This window comes from Chlorocebus sabaeus, chromosome X (assembly GCF_047675955.1).
Source record: "Chlorocebus sabaeus isolate Y175 chromosome X, mChlSab1.0.hap1, whole genome shotgun sequence".
Classification (NCBI taxonomy): Eukaryota; Metazoa; Chordata; class Mammalia; order Primates; family Cercopithecidae; genus Chlorocebus; species Chlorocebus sabaeus.
Window position 1 is genome coordinate 129,923,105 of NC_132933.1, and position 15,778 is coordinate 129,938,882.

A 15,778-nucleotide genomic window follows, 5' to 3' on the forward strand; every position below is an offset into this window, starting at 1 on the left:
AAAAGGTATACCTAACTTAGCCTAAGAGGGAGGCGGTGGTGTTCAGAGAAATACTCTGAAAAAGAGGGTAAACCCCCACAATTTATAAATGAGATCCAAAAGTTCTAAAATGCAATCAGAAACTAATGAAATAAATGAGGTTGACAACAGGGGTAGATGACAACATACTTTTATTGAACTTTCAGCGCACCAGGCATTTTGCTAAGCATGTTACACATATTTAATCTCATTTGATCCTCGGAATAAATAACCTTTGGGGGTTGATATTATTATGCTCAATTTACCAAAAGGAACCTTAGGCATAGATGGGTTCAGAAACTTGCTAAGATCACTAGCTAGTAAAATGTTCAGGCCAGGATTAGAACCTAGGTTAGTCTGACTGCAGCACCCCAGCCTGCTCTCAAATATAATGCTTTGCAGCCTGTACATTACATATGGTGGAGATGAAACAAGATTTTTCAAAGAAATAGAATAATTTGTGACTCATAGAATGTAAACTCAGATGCATGTTCAAGATCTTATAGAAATTGGTGTGGTGTCAAGTTAGGTAGTAGGCAGATTTTAGCACAATAATTCTGTGATCTTGAGCAAATTGATTAATATCTCTTTGCTTTAGTCTTATGATCTTTAAAATAATACCTTTAGCATTGCTCTGAGGAACAAATTTATAGTAAAGTAGCTTACATAGGATCTGTTACATTGTGAGTGTATAAAATATAGCTTATAGGTATTGAATGTTTTCTAGATGGCAGACACTATCCTAATACCTTTTGATATGTTAGTTAATTGAATTGTATCAGGCAGGTACTATTATTATCTCCATTTTACGGATGAGAAAAATGAGTAACAGAGACTAGACAAGATGCCCACGAAGATAACACTTCGTAAAGGTCAGAGCTGGGATTCAGTTTCTGCTTGTCTGGCTTTTAACCACATGTCACAATAAACATTTATTATTTTATTGTTATTAGTATCAAAGAACAGTAAATTTTGGTTTAGAAGACTTCATCAGCAATTGGTTATTAAGCACTTACTAAGTATCATCATGCTTGGGGTCATAAAGATAAAATTGATATGGTTACTGCCCGCAGGCTGATAGGCTAGTGGATAAATTAGATTTGCAAATGTACAATTATAATACTATGATATATATTATAATAGATGAGAAAACACCTATTGTTTGGAGATGTTTAGTATGATCTTCACAGGAGATGGCACAAGCTAATTTTGATAAAGAGAAGGCTCCTATCTAACAGAAATGTGATGGAAAGGGTACTAAAGGAAAAATATACAAGAGAAAAGGCATAGAAGTGTTCATTTATTGCTTCAAAAATATTTGTGGAGCTATTGCTGTATACCAGGCAAACTCAAGTGCTGGGGATATAATGCCAAACAAGAGAGAAGCTTTCCATGAACTCATTTGGCAGGAAATAGGATATTAGAGGAAGGACATGTAGTTCAAGCTAATTGGGCCAGCGAGCATTTGAGAAGGAGTGATGGTAGGAGGCACTTCTAGAAAGGTAAGGCAGGATTCTGGTCATGAAGAGCAGGTAGGTAGAAAGACTCCTTGACTCTGTGTAAAATCTGTATCTCCCTTCCCACACATCTGCTGCCAGAAGCTCAGGGATTGTATTAATCAGAAATGAGGATGCCATTCTATAGAGTGGCTGCACTTTTGTAGGCTGGTGTGAATGCCTTTCACTGCTCCCCATTCCTGTTAGTACTTTTCTTCCCATATCTCTTTATAATCCTATAACTCCAAGAGAATAATTGAATAGCAAGGGGGGAGGTGGCCGTGACCAGCACATCTGTGGAAATATAGTCTAAACAGGCAAAGATAGGTCTGAAATAAGAGTTCTCTGGTGACAGGTTATGTTAAAATTTTTAGTTCATTGTTATCAATTCATTATTATTTATTCCTTCTCCTTAAAGATGCAAGGGAGTGAGGACAATAGAGAGTGTGTTTCAGTAACCACAAAAGGACTGCAAAAAGGTTGCTAGATGAAGGACTGTGGATATCACCAGTTTACCATTTCATCTATAGATATAAGATAGAAATTTGACTAGCACCCAATTAGACAGATTGATGGCCAGAGAAAATCTACAGATCCTCTAAATAAATGGGAAAGATAAATAAAATAGCTGGGACTTATAGAAAAGAAGTTGCCAAAACAAATGAAAGACAATATCCTCCTGAAGACGTAGAGAAAGAGTGGACCTCTGACAATTATTAATTACAGAAATTAGAAAACTATGAAAAATGTATTTGGGAACCTTTAAAATAATTGTTGTCAAACTCTGTTCTGTGGAATTCTAGGATTTTGCAGACATTCTTTACTGTTTAAGCCAAGATAACCAAATCATGATGATGAAAATACATGTATAAAATCATTCAAAGAAAATTATGGCATCAAATATGAGAGAAATTCAGATTATCTGTAAAAATCTTATTAACATCTGTGATATTGCTAATGTCATTGAGGAAACTGTGTATAAGACAAGCAATCTGACACAAAAGTAGAAATAGAACCAGTGTCTGGTAATGCGGTCCAGAGAAGAATATTCACAAAATCTACTTGAATTAGTTTGAGTGCTGAGATTATATGAAATTTTTGCAATTTAATGATGAGTATGACTGCTATGGATCATTACAATTTGCTTGTTTTGTGGAGGCTGTCATCACCACAAGAAATGTTATTTTTAAAAAACATTTGATATATACTCAATATAACAAAAAATGTAAGATGTTTCTATGTACTTTTAACTATCATCAAATAAGGTGGAATATGTTCAGTGATGGCTGTAGTGCTAGGGGAAAAAGAATGGTAAGAAAAATAGTAGGAAGAGAGGATTTTATAAAGGTAATTTTAAAATATTCAAGTATTCAACGTATATTATGAAGAAAAATACAAAAATTCCAACGTCTTTCAAAGTAGTATTGATTACTGTCATAAATATTGTTATTTTATTCCAGCGTGCATGTGTATGTTTGTATTCTCCCCACCTGCTTTCTCTCTCTCTCTCTTTCAAACCAGAAATATGCTTACTCTCTGAGTATATGAGTAACACAAAAGATAAAGATAAAAAAATAGGGAAAACATAAGGGAGAAAACCAAACTATCACCCAGATAGTACGTCTGCTAAAGTTTTGGTATTTATAATTCTAGACTTTTTCTAAGCATGTATAATACGAGCACTGAGAAATATACTAGCATAGGCCTTTTCACCTTACATTGCCAATATGTATGATTAGATGATCACGTTCAGTGACTGCATACTATCCCATTGATTAACTGTACCACAATTTAATCGATCAGTTCTCTATTGATTTTTTTATCATAAAAATAATTGCCACAAATGTGCTTGTGCACATCCTTGAAGAGTTATTTTAGTATTATTTATGACAAACTGATAAGTTAAATTGCCAGTCAAGAGGGTATTTATGGATTTTTTATATTAATAATTATTTCAATATTTAATTGAATGTATGCATAATCTTTTTTGAGAGGAGGCCTCACTGTATTGTCCAGGCTGGTCTCAAATGCCTGGCCTCAAATGATCCTCCTACCTCGGCCTCCCAAGTAGCAGGGATTATAGTTGTAAGCCGCTGTATCTGACCATAATCATTTTAAGATAAGACAAACTAGAAACAACAAGCTAACTAAAATCCTAATACTCAGGGCAAAAATTCTAACCCCTAATATTTTTCTGTCTACATAGATTAGATAGATAGATGGCAATACAGAGAGAGGCAGAAACATGAAGGAAGGAAAGAAGAAACAGAGCTAGGGAGGGAGGAAAGGACTGAATCACATTGGGATTAATTGTACACATAGTTTTACATTAAAAGTAATTTAATTTACGTGAATTTTTCATAAAGGTACGTCCACCTGATTGAAATCTGAACCTCAGATTACGAACAAACAAACAAACAAACTTTCCTTATCACAAGAGATGTTATATCTTCTAAGAGTGCTGTAAGTTTCTTCAGGTTCAAGATGGTTACCTTAGCACACACATTTGCATCCTCTTTCTCCTAAGCCAGCCCTACAACAATAAAAAATCAATCAAACAATCAATCATGAAAATAATAATGACACGGTGGCAAGGAGAGTCCCTATAAAGGATGAGAAATTTCAGCAAATCTCTGGGAATTAGAAAGCAGATGGGAACAGGTCTACTTATAAATACTTACTACCTACATGCTCTACAAGGGCCCCAGAGGATTAGTAGACAGAGTAGAAGGCAGAAGTGAAAAGTGGGGATGAAATTGGAAGATTAATTGAAGAACAACTGATGCTTCTTTACCCATCTGTGCTGAATACACACACGCACAAACACACACACACACATTAGTTACCTTAGTACATATGTGTTTATTTAGGGGATAGTGGGCTTAACACTTTTTGGGAGCAGGGGCTTGTATTTGTTGTGATGAAAGGTAGTTGCCGGAAAAAGGAGTTAGAATTCAGATGTCTTAAGTCTTGTCTCTAATGCTATACACCAAAATGTCTGGGGCTTCCAGGGTGCATATTGCTGACCCTAAGTAAAATCTTCCCCAACTCTAGCACATGGAGGTTCCTAAGACTGACACTGATGTCTCTTTTACATACTTGTCTGTCTTATACAGTAAAGGTGGCCAGTTTATATGTTCCATGCAGACACATACAGAGCTCTGAGTCGCAATTTCCAGTGAAGGTTCATGATATTTATAATATTATAAACTGTAAACTTTTCTATTCTAAATTTTTTTTCTTATTATATATGTTTCACTTTGGATACTATTTTGTGTAAAAATTAAGTTGCAAATTATTTTAATTATAATTTTTCTACTAGTTAACTTTATTTCAAAATCATCCCTTAACACTTCTTCTATTTATCCATCATGGCGAAATTAAATTTTTGGCATTTCCTTCCTCTGTGTTTGTGACAAGACCTAACATGTTTCACTTTCCCTGTTTATTTACCTCTTTCCTTCTTGGTCTTGTTAAATATATTTTCAGTGTTATGTTATTGTTATAATATATTTTGACAATAACGATATTTTCCTTGAAGAGTTACTTTTAACATTTTAGTTCTAATTTATAATTCTATTATAAACAATTATACATTTCTCTATTCACTGGCTTTGATGCTCATTTTCAAATGCTTTCTTCCGTGTTCTCTTGCTTCTTGATCTTTTATTTTTTATTTAATTTCAGTAAGTTGGAAAAAAACAAAAAGGTTTTATTCAGAAACAACACATGAATATTACATGCTTTCTGCCTTTCAATACTTGCGGAGATTTTTTGATGCCCTTACCCGTAAGTCAAAATTTAGTTGGCTATAAAATTTGAAATCATATTTTTTCATAAAACTTGCTAGAAATTGCTTGTCTTTCACTGTTCGTAGATAACGTCTGATGCTGGCCTGATTTTTTTTTCATTATATGTAACCATTTAAAATATATTATATAAAAATATATATAATAAAATTATATTAAGAATAAATATATAATTGTTAAGCTGATGGCCCTCCTTGCTGACACCATTGGATTTTTTTGCTATTTCATCACCTTTCTGAGGGAGCAGGCTTCTTGATAATTGCCTTCCAGGGTTGCACAAATTGGTTTCATCAACTAATAATGATTTAAAAATAGACTTCATCTAGTCTGTTTCTTTGTTTCTCATATAGCATCCACAGTATGGTCATGCTGCTATCTTTGGAATGGTTCCTGAGGCCATTATAACACCTTGACTTGCTGAATAATAACAAAATATTTTTATTTGGTTCAAACTATTGAAATGTCCTCTGTATCTGACTAAACCAGGCTCAGGAAGGAAGTAACTCTGAAATGTAGTCTATGAGCCTATAGATTTGTAATGGATGGTCTCCTGGAGTTCATGCAATACCTTTTATATCAGAACATTGAAAATAGTTCATTAAAAGTTAATACTTTAATTACAACATCCAATTCCTTTAAAATGATGGACTTATGTCTGTTGTAAAAAGAGATAATGCATGTGACAGTGCTTTCTACACAGAGGTAGTGGGTGATGTAGTGGGACATAGATGGGTTTGATATCAGAGGGTTTGGATTCATAACAAAGGAATAGAAAATGGCTACTTGCAAGCTGATAACTTTGTGTTCCTTTTATGTATAGGGACAATGAAAGTACTTACTTAATTGCATTTTATAACTATATTTGAATGTATATGATGCACATAGCACAGTGCCAGGCACAAAGTAACTTTTTGATAAAAGTTCCCTCTCATAAGAGGAGAGACTCCTGTTAGCTGCTATTGTGCTAGAAAGATGAATAAATAGATGTAGAAGAATAACATTTATCATTGAAACTGATATCCATCCAGACATTCCTCTTATAAAAGTGATGATTATCAGGTGATGAAACCAATTTGTCTACACTGGAAGACAATGATGAAAACACCTGCTCTCTTAGAAATTTAGTGAAATAGCACAAAAAGGCTTGTGGTGTCAGCCAGGAGGGCTGTCAGTTTAGCTAGGTGCTTCCATCTGAATAGTGACAGTGTTCTAAGCTCTAGACCCTTATTGAGGTCTTCCAACTTCTCATTAGCCAAACTGGGCTCAGTGAAGCTCTGATGCCTGGTAGGAAGTGGCCAGAAGATGCCAGGGATTCACGTAGTAGCCATGTAGGAGGGAGAGCCCCTCTGCCCTATGGGATGTGTGAGTGGAGACATTGTTTTCAGGACAATATCAGGGGCTAGGTGGATTTCTAAATAGATTTCAAAGAAAGAGGGACAGACAAATCAATTTCTTCTTATCCCTTTCTCTAGTGGGAAGAAGAAAACTTGACTTGTCAATTGTTAGTTAGATGACCATGTGAATTTACATTCTCAGCCGAAGCTGCGGATTGTTTACTGATGGTCCCATGTCTTATGCTAAGCAGGTTATTAAAGGCTTCTGAAATACAAAAAAAAATTATCGGCTCTAAAATATAAAAATAAAAACTGCAAAGTCAAAAATTACATTTCAGTGAGTATCTCCAAGATGTACTATCAAGTTAAGTTTATTAACTGTTAACTTTTGGCAGTCTTCGAAAACTTAACTACATTAGAAAAATACTGAAGTTGAGATTCCCTAATTTGATATCCTTCTCCAGTATGCAGCATGATTGATAAGCTATTGCAACCAATAATAAATTAGTGATATACGTGTGAATAATTCCAAAACTAAATTTATAAAACTCCTCTAAATAGTATATAGCAAAACATTTATAATACCTGTGGGATATGAGTACATTATAATACATTTGGTATGATGTGGGATGGAAAGTCTGCATCAGAAAGATGGCTTAGAGTCTACATAGATTTTAAAATTACTCTAGTACCAAGTGATTTTTATATCTTTTTCTAATTCAAAACTCTAAAGGCTTAAAATGTTTTTTTGTGTGTGTGCAAAAAAACTCCACAAGCCAGGAGTCTGACGATTGAGGGGTTGACTTGTTTCTGTGAGTGAGTATATTAAGGAACATTTGAACATTCCCTAAGCTTTCAGGGACCCACGTTCAGTAACATTTGCAGCATCTAAAAATAGTTGGCTTTTCCTGAAATCTGAGAGGATGCAAATAATTAAATCCTTGAAATGAAGTAATAGTAAGGGAGTCATCCGTAAACATAGCCACCAGAGTCTTTTATTATAGGAATAAGCCTAATTTTTGGCAGTGACTTAGGTTGTTACGCTCAACATTTGCCTAATTTATCATCTTGTTTGTGATCGCATTAATTTGAAAGGGGTCTGACATCTTGTCTAGGTTTTTGGAATATTTATGATGATCCATTTTTTATAATTTGAAAAGTTCCACTAATCATATTGCAGAATCTGTCTATTTGTGTCTGTTTTGTCTTGGCAGCAAGGAAGAGGTTCAACAGAGTTTGCTCAGCTGTTCTATTACCAGTCCCATGTTACTGAATCTTAATATTTAATCCAATTGTCAAAATTCAGCTCTGACCGTAAGTCACTGCTGTCAAGACTCTGTTAAAAAGCGCCTTTGGATACTGTTATTTACCTTTCTTGTTCTTGACTATGCATGCCTCTTAGATCCTTGGCTCAGGCTTGGCCAGGGAAACAGCAGCTTCGCTAGGTACTTCAGGCAGGAAGAAGTTTAATATTGGAAATTAGAGGCTCACACAATTATTGAAGGCTGAGGGAGTAAAAGTCAGGAGGATGGATTTTAGGAAATTTACCATCTGCTGATGCCCATGTTCTTCAATGCAGTTGCCAGAGAACAATAATGCTCTCCTTGTCAAGCGCAATGCGAATCTCTTGGAGGTGCCTCTCATTGGTAGGTTCTAGCTAAAACCCTGCTGGCAATGGAATCTGGGAAATGTAGTTTCCAGACTTTATGCCCAAGTGGTATAGGAAAGAGTTATAGAGGGGTGGGAATACTGCCTAGAATCAACAAATAATATCTGGTTCATAAGTGTATCCATGATATTTTTGTCCAATCATTCAAAATAAACTGGTCAAAATTAGACCTGGAACATTCACATAAGGAAGAACAGTGTGTGGGCATGCTAAATCATTCAACTAACTTTTATTGAGACCTACTGGAAAACCAAATTGAGTTGTTGTCAAAACATGGAAAGTATAGAATGTACGATTTTTAATAGTTCATATTTATGTAGATGGATTTTGCACATGGACAGAGGTTTCATTTGTTTTGAAGAGAAGGAAGATGAAAAAAGTTGATATTCCATATAAAGCAGTAATAAAGACAAGCACATTGCTTCTAATCATTTGCCAACTGTATCTTTTCTCATTATTACTGGCTTATCTTTTTTTAAAAAATTCTCAGTCCCACAGTGGAGGGTGGAAGGGATGCTATTAGTTCTGTGCTGTATATTAAATGACATCAGAATATAAGAGAAGAAAGTTAGCATTGATGCTATTCATAAAATAGCCTTATAAAATGAACTTGGAGTTGGAGGTGTCTACCCTCTGAATCATTGGCTCATTAATACAGTTAATTAACTAAATCTTGATCCTTTATTAGAAAATTCTAACATTTCAGAGAAATGTGTGACTACATGTTATTTGATCTCCTTGGAATTATAGTCCCTACATATATCCCATAACATATTTTCGGAATGAAATGACATTGGCGAAGGGGTCTCAGTCATGTGAATATCGAACTCGTTCATCTGTAAAGTGCTCCTTTACAGGAAAAATAATAGTGACTGAGTTTTCCGGGAAATTGCTTCAGTGTTCTCTATTTATATACAGACTATCAGAATTTGGCTGTTGCATCGTGATGCCATTTTGAAGAATGGTCTTTAAATTAAATAGCAAGAGTTATAGAATCTTAAGCTTGGAGGTGAGCCTAGAAGTTATCTAGTAGAACCAGTCAACTGATGGTTGACTTCCTTCTACAATATTCCTAATGAGAAACTCTGGGCCTAGTTCGAGATGCTTAAAGTAGTTCATTCTAACTTGGAATTTACAAACCTACTGTAGAAATTGTAGTGGTTTATAAACAGAACATCTTTATTGTATTTAGCTGAACTCTGCCTCTTTGTGTTTTTGACCTATTTTTGCAAACACACTCTGAAGCCATAAAGAACAAACTTAATTCCTCTTCCATATGCCAGCCTTTCACATATTTAAAAATAGTTAGGGTGTTGTTCCTGATTCTTCCTGTATCTGCACCAAATAGTCTCTAGTTTCTTTTAATTTATTTAATTGTTCCCTATAAATATCATGGTTTTATTGCCTTTTGCTGTGTTAATAACACACATTACTTTTGCTTACATCCACATCTGGCCACAAGAGAGACTAGTATATATCTTTATTCAGGACTGGAATGTGTGTAGCTAAAATTACATTGCTTTTAATTATGGAAGAAGTCGAGAGCACACATGTGAAGATAACTAACAGTCTTTTATGTGAACATTTCACCCACACTTACAGATTCTACTTTACTTCTAGTTATACTGCTTTCCCCCTTATACTCAATTTTATCCAATATTAGTTTAGATTTCCCAGCTTTCTTTTGAATGTTTTTTCTTCATATCTTTATCCAATCTTTTATTTTAAGGCTTTCTGTGTGCCAAATGATCATCTTTATCTTGTGTCTGTAAAATTTAATGAATTTATGTTGATTAAGGTTACTGCTATGTTTGGATTTTTTTCTACTCTAGTAATTTATATGTTCTCTTTATCCTTTTTCTGTTTCTTTTTCCTTTTCCATTTCTTACTTCCTTTTGGATTGTTAGTTTCTCTTCATCGTTCCCCATTTTTCTCTCTACTAGATTGGAAATAAAGTCTATTTTTAGTTTGTAATGATTATCCTAATAATCTTAAAGTGCTGTCGGTGTCCTCTAACCAAAGGCCTCTAGGGATATATCTGTAGTCAAAGAAAGTTCAGTTTCTTGTGGCAAAGAAGGGGACGGCATACCCTGAGGAATGGTGAGGTGTCTCAGTATGAGAGTGTTAGGTGGGGCTTGTTACGGGATTTTAGTTTGTTTTGGGTAATTCTGGGGATGGACTTTGTCTGGATTGGATGCTCTCAGAAAGGAGGGCCAACTGGCTGATTGGGAAACAGTGATGTTTTAACCAGAAGGCAGAAGGAAAAGAGCTGGGTTAAAACTGTCATTGGTAAAGAAGCAGCAGCCATATATATTAGCCAGGATGGAGAATGTTTGGTCGTGTTTGTGGTTTGGACAAGGTTCATGTGTTTCCTGTGTTCAGATATGATTACAAAGTTGTCCTGCTTTTGTATTGCTCAATCATAATCACAGAGTGGCCTTGCCTGGTGTTGATGTTATGTGAGATTGTTTAGTTTTAACAAAAGAACACCATGGCCTTGCTCTGTTAGTCAGACCTCCTCCGCGCTAATAGCTGTCAGGGACTGCTTTTTTTCTTTCTCATTATTGTAATGATTATCAAAGTTTAAAAGTGATTTATCATTTTCCCCATTTACAGAAAAACAGGGACTTTAGAAAATATTAACTCCTGTCGTGTCTCTTGTTCCTTAAATGATGTTTTTATTTAGGATTTCAGTTTTATCATGGTTGTTTTTAACTTCTCCTAATCAAGGTTACTATTATTATTATTGTTGTTTTACATACTAAATATTTACATAGTATACCAGCATGTTTACCTTTTTATTTATTCTTCGGTCCTTTCTTACACTTTAGGCCATCGTTCTGGGACTATTTTACTTCTACTTTAATTTTATCAGTGAGAACTACCATTGTGGGATGTGGTACTGTAAGTGATAACTCTGAGGATTAGTCTCTTTTCAAATTATTGGAATACCAATGGAGCTGGAGTCCATTATCCTTAGCAAACTAATGCAGAACAGAAAACCAAACACAGCATGTTCTCACTTATAAGTGGGAGCTAAAAGATGATAACACACGGACACGTAGAAGGGAACAACACACACTGGTGCTTATTGGAGGTTGGAAGGTGGGAGGAGGAGAGGATCAGGAAAAATAACTAATGGATACTAGGCTTAATATGTGTGTGATGAAATAATCTGTACAACAACCCCCCATGACATAGGTTTACCTGTGTAACAAACCTGCACATCCTGCACATGTACCCCTGTACTTAAAAGTTAAAAAAAAATCAGTAAATTTAAAAAAATAAAATTACTGGAATATTCTTTTCTTTTTTTTGAGACGTAGTCTGGCTCTTTGTCACCCAGACTGGAGTACAATGGCACGATCTCGGCTCACTGCAACCTCAGCCTCCTGGGCTCAAATGATTCTCCTGTCTCAGCCTCCTGAGTAGCTGGGATCATAGGCATGTGCCACCATGCCCAACTAATTTTTGTATTTTTTAGTAAAGACAGGGTTTCACCATGTTGGCCAGGCTGGTCTCGAACTCCTGACCTCATGATCCACCCACCTCTGCCTCCCAAAGTGCTGGGATTACAGGCATGAGCCACCGCGCCCAGCCAATTATTAGAATATTCTTATCCATTATCTTTTCAAATATTGCCTCACCACAATTTTAATTTCTCAAAGTTTTAACAGACTGATTCATACCTCTCGGGTGATTTTTATAATCTCTTTTTCTTTTGTTATGCTTTAAGTCTTATAAATATATCAAGCAAATTTGTTTTCTATATCTGATAATACCCAAATCTCCAATCTTTGTGGGCCTGATTTTGTACTTTGTTGTTTCTCTTAGTTCTTCCTCATAGTTTTCCTGTTTTGCTGATGTATTTACTTATTTCTTCTTTATTATGAGCTCATGTTTCTGGGAACTTTTGTGCCTGTAACATAATCAGAATTTGTTTTGCTTCTTTTGGAACCCAGGGACACTATCACTCGGCATCAAATAACCTCATTTTTCATCTTGGATTTTTGGGCCATATCGGTAGTGTGAATTTAGACCCCATGCCCACATGAGTGCAGACAAGTGGTTAGGCATTATAGAGTTTTGTCTGTCCCCCTGTTCTATGAAAAGTCGTGACCAAGCCAGATAGAAATCTCTATCACTTTTCACTAGTTTACCCACTGAAAGTGTGTCCCTTCAGGAACTGTATCTATATGTTGTATCTTTGATCTGAATTTCCATGCTTCTTGGATCTCAGGGTTTATTTACTGTCCCCACACATAATGCATTGAAACTAAAGCATTAAATCACTATCCCAGAGAACTCACTCTGATTTACTTAAGAGTCTGTTTCTGAAGTGAATGTGATTTTCTTTTTCTTTGTAATACAGATTTCATTCTACTACTGGATTTTTACTTTATTATATTTTCTTATATAACCTAGCTCTGTTTTAATTTCATTAAGCCATAGCTTCATGTATCTGAACCAACATTCCTTTGTCTGAGAGGCCTTTCCTGACTCCATAATAGAAAATAAGATGCCCCTTCTTTCTCTCTTACTTTTCACATGTGAATTTCCTTTATTGTATTTATGTAAACCATTCCTATCCCATTTTCAATTTTGGTTTGTTTGTTGTATTGCCTGTATTTCCCAGCCTACAAAGTAAGGTCTATTAATGCAGGGACCCTGTGTGCCTTGTTTACTCTTGTAGTCACAGTACCCACACTCATGGTGAGTTCACAGTAAGTGCTCAGATCCCCTGGGATCCCTTCTACCCTTTGTGTGTGCTTATCCCTCAGCTACTCTGTACCTTTCTTTTAATGCCTAAATAGTGTCTGTGCCTCTCTTCAGAGAATTACCCTTTGGCTAGTGGAACTGCTTGGCTTGCTCTAGCACACGGAGAGTTGGAACCACCTGTGAGTTTACATAGCCACTCTGGGTGGGCTTTAGCCAAAGACTGACTGGTGTGAGAATATTGGAGGTGCAATTTACACTTCAGGCTGAAGTTGGGAGCTTGCATCTCCCACTCCCTCACTGGTCTTTTCTTGGAGTGCTTCCTTTAATTAAAAAAAAAAAAAAAAAAAAACACTTGCATTGGAATCCTCATTTCAGAGTCGGCCTCTTAGGTCTGCCAACCTAAGACTGCCCAGTAAATATGTATTGAATGAATAACTAAATATATCTTTGCCATCAAACTTTTCTTGCCAGACTGTTGTGCTACCTGATATTTTATCTCATTTCAAAGATTATTTTTTCTTGGATTTTTATTAAAGTCACAATATAATTCACTGTATCGTATATTTTATATAACAAAATTTTTTTTCTGCTTATCAATGTTATGCTTTAGTATAGAATATTCTTGTGTCGTATGCTGCAAAGTTTTGTTAGCTTGTTTACTGTCATTGAATGAGAAACAGTTGATCTGGGAAATTAGTTGCCATTTAATGGAGTTGAACAATTATTGTTGGTTGCTTTACATGTTTACTTGGTTACCATTCAAATCCTCCTTTCCAGTCGAAACTGGCAGGTATTTGTATGTGTGAATCTCTTACTTAAATTCCTCAGTGCTACCAGTTATTATTTGATGTTGGTACTAAAACCAGGAAGGACCTTTTGCCACCTGGGTTGTGTTGTATGTTGTGTTTGTGTGTAGGAGAGGGAAGGCTAATTTATTTCTTGGTTATTTGATTGAATATATGCGTCATCATTTACTTCATGTCATACTATTTCATCTCTATGAAGAGGAAACAATTTTGATTCATTATCTCAGTTTAGTGTTCAAGTTATTGTAAACACATTGCCTTGCCCTTGGTTGCTCTCTATTCCTAACATCCATCCTCAGTGTTTGCAGAATTTTGTTCTTTAAATAAAATCCTATTACTTCATCCCTTTATTTCTCTTGTTAGATCCAGAGTTATTTAGAGGAGAAAGTCCATATTTCTTGTCTTAGTTTCCAAGGTTCTTTTCAAATCCCTTCCTAATCCCTTTTTCCAGACTTAGTTTCTTCCCCTTAACATTTATTCTAATTTCTATTTGGATTCATTTTCACCTTTCTCTGATTATGTTTTGCTCTTTCACCTCCAATATTTTATCCATGCTCTTCCTGGGCTTGAAAAGGGATTCCCCAGCTTTGTTACTTAAAATAATCATCATCATAGTCCATGCTTCAGTTTAAATATCTCTTCAATTACATTTTACCCAGCCTGTACTTTCCACCTGCATCACACAGAGTTAGTTCATTCCCTTCAGCTAACCCCTGCTGCACTGTGTTTATATCACATGTTGATGCTGGGCTTTTTGCTCAGATTCCACTTTAGGGTCTTTTCCCCAAGTTGCTGAAAATGCATTTCCCTTGTTTGTGAAGAACTGTCTTATCCAAAGTCATACCTCCTTTCAGGCGTGGACTGCATTCCAATCACTTGTTGGTATAGGTGATATGATGACCCGACCTCTTGTACCAGTTCAGGATAATTCTGAAAGGCAATCTTGGCTTCAGAGCTCCCCATGAGATTTGTTGAGGACATTGTTGAAACTATACGGCAAACTAGCCTTTCCCTGTACCAAACTTCTCTTCCTTCTCTTCCTCTATGGATGTTGATCCACAGAGCACCCCCTAATAAATTTCCTGCATAATTAAGCTTCTCAGAATCTGCATTCCATGGAAACTGAGCTACAATACAACGATTATGGCTTATTAAATTTAATTTTCATTCCTTCCCATTGCCTTCCCCACTTAACTGTGAACTACTTTAGGATGGTACCATGATGTTAATTTTTGTTTTCTAAACAGTTAGCACAGACCCCGACATAGTAAATGATCCATAAATGTTTCTAAAATATATATGGATGGATATTCTTTTATTCCAACCAGTTTGATAAGAAAATAAATCTTGTCTATTTTATTCCTTATCCTATTGGCTTATATGCTATCATAACTTGCAAAATTTTCTTATACCAAATATTAGTTTATTACAGTGTCTACAATATATCACACTGATTCTTTCCCCTTATATATAATTAACTGAATAAATTGAATTTATTCATCCAAGATTAATATAAATGGTCCACATAAGACTAAAATTTCAAAATCCATATGTACAAAGAAGTCAATTTTTTTCCTCTAGAATAAATCTGCAAGTGATTAAGTGATTTCTTTCTGAAATTAGGCTTATTTTTGGAAGAAGAAAGGCTATTTTTTTGTATAAACTAATAATGTGGATGACTTGAATTACTTATCAAGGCTTACTCTTTCTGCAAGTTATAAAGTTCCATTAGAATTTTCCTAGGGGCTACATGCAGATTTATTCTACACTTGAAAGGACGTCTATGTTTAAATATACTCAGTATACATGAGACTGTGTATTCTCTATAATGATAGAGATACATTTTAGAGAGGGAGTGTCATAGAAAGTATGTTGAATTAGGACTCAGATAAGCCCAATTTATTCACCTCCTGATAATTTCTTGGAA